This window comes from Pteropus medius, unplaced genomic scaffold (genome assembly GCF_902729225.1).
Source record: "Pteropus medius unplaced genomic scaffold, Ma_sr-lr_union100, whole genome shotgun sequence".
NCBI lineage: Eukaryota > Metazoa > Chordata > Mammalia > Chiroptera > Pteropodidae > Pteropus > Pteropus medius.
Window position 1 is genome coordinate 2,802,567 of NW_024342475.1, and position 2,459 is coordinate 2,805,025.

Genomic DNA, 2,459 nt, shown 5'->3' on the forward strand with positions numbered 1-2,459 from the left:
GATGACAGGGTAGGCAGAGAGATAGATATGAGTGGGAGGGAGAGGGACAGTGAAGGGTTAACAAGGCCCGAGACAAGTTCAGTAGAATATATAAAATGGGGTGTCTAGCAGGCTTCCAGCACCTTCCTCATTCCCCTAAAGTCAGAAGCCAGATAGGCAGGCAAGAGACCTGGTAGTGCCTGGCAACTCCCCGCCCCGCTCCACACACGCACCCCGTTCTCTCCCCCTACCCTTGCCATGCTCCCTCTGGTTAGTTACTGCAAATGACCATTAGATGACCTTACTCTGGGGGCACTCGACAGGTACGGGCAAAATTAGTTAACTGGGCATACGCCTACCCTCAAAATTCCCATGGTGCAGGCCTACGACTTCCCATCTACTGGCAGGCACTATGCATGCCCAAGCTTGGAGTAGGAGGGCCTCAGGGAGGAGCAGGGAATTCGTGCCACTGGAGATGGGAGGGGCAGAAGGAGAACCAAGAAACTCTCTGGCTCATATAAACCCCAACCCTCAGCTTCTCGGGGACCTCCATCCTCTATTGAGGTGCCCGCTTGGACTTCTCCCAAGTGTATTTTCCTTGATAAATCACTTCTACTTCCTACTCTTTGCCTGCTGTCTTGCTTCTCGGAGCATCGGACCTCCACGCAAATCTTTCATGGAGAATCCAAGGACTGAGCCCCTAACTCTTATACAACATAGACAACCTAAGTGCCTGTAACAGTGACAATGCTTCGCTGGGCACCTGGTCTGCTGACAGCAGTTGTAGACCTGATGGACGCCAGGATTCCGAGGTGAGAATCCCATGAATGCCGGCGCAGTGCTTCTCAACAGGGAGCAGAGATACAACGGCCAGTCTACCTCACCTCCCAGACAGCCTTCTCAGCATGGAGCAGAGCCCAGGCCCGGTTTCCCCTCTCCTGCAGTGCATCCCAGGACTGTGATGCTGTGTGGGGTTGGGCTCTAGGCTTCGCAGACGTAAAACTCCTCCACCGAGGCCTCAGTCTTTGGTCTTCTAGTCTTATTTTTGCTTAAAACCTGGTGCGACTTGCTCTCTATCTTCCCCATCATCTAATACAGGATAAGAAACAGCGGTGCTTAGTAAACATTGCTGAAAGAATAAATTAAAGATTTTAAATTATTTTATTTTACTGTTTTTGTTGTACTTCTTTGAATATATGATATGAGTGCTGGCACCACCTCTGTTCCTCAGGGTCTTATTTTTTTCTTTCCAGAGTCAAGCACTGTTAATAGTTTTTTGAAAAGTATTTCTAGAATGCATTCACTGTGTAAAAATATATTTATATATAGATCTAATATGTATACACATATACAATATATTTTATACAAATGAGAGCATACTAAACATATTTCCTTACATTTTTTCACTATATATCTCGGAAATTGTTTAATTTCAGTACATATAGAGCATCCTCGCTCTTTGAAATCGTTTCATATACTTTATTGTATATGAACTAACATTTATTTATGTAACCAGCCTATGACAGGCTTTTAACTATTTCCATTGTTTTGCTTTTACTAACAATGCAACCATGGGAACTAAAAGTCAGGAGTTTTCATCCTAGCTTTGCAGATCGGTGTCTCTTCACCCGAGGGCTTCTCACAGCCCCTCCAGGACCCACACTGCACAAGGGAGCTAGACAGATTGACCGGAGCGCATCTCTCTTTTTCCAGGCTGTTTTCTCAGACTCGCTGTGCTTGCACATGACCAGGAGAGGATAGCAGCCGTCCGCATATGGGTCTTGCCCACAGATTTCTTCGGCTCAGCGTCCCACTGAGGCGTCAAGCAGTCTGTCTTGCAAACTACCAGTGAAGACCTGCAGCAATCATAGCAAGACTTGAGACGAAAGAGAAACAAGGACTCTGACTCATTTTGAAAAAAGCTTACCTGAATTCTCAATTTCTTTCCCTGGAAAGACCTTTAAAAAAATCAATATAGCTTTTCAGCCATACTTTTGGGTTACTTCCAGCTGGAAAATCAGGTACTTTTTCTGCATTATGTCGATTCTTTATTTTTATGGCACATTTTCTTTTGTTTCTCTATCTGAGCCAATCCCAACTCGCCAGGCACCACTGCATCCAATGTACATTTGGAAAATTCCTGCGGTTTGGACAATACTGTACAACCGTTCTTTGGAAAGAGTATCATGACTTCTGCCTAAAAGTAACTTTTTAAGTGAGAAAACTCAAGGGTGTGGCTTGTCACTGGCATGAATTTCTGCATGAATGCAGACCAAACTGGAAATCCCTGAAGTTAATATCTCTATTTGGTCATCCTCAAGTGCTTGAGTTAATGAGGTCTTTTAGTGGCAGAACCGCCAGTGGAGGTGACAGCTACTCACACACCCTGACCACAACAGAGCCTCTTTGCTTCCGTAGAAGCCTCAGGAGGGACTTCAGTAACTGAGGAGAGGAGGATGACAGGCATCAGCCCTGGTCGT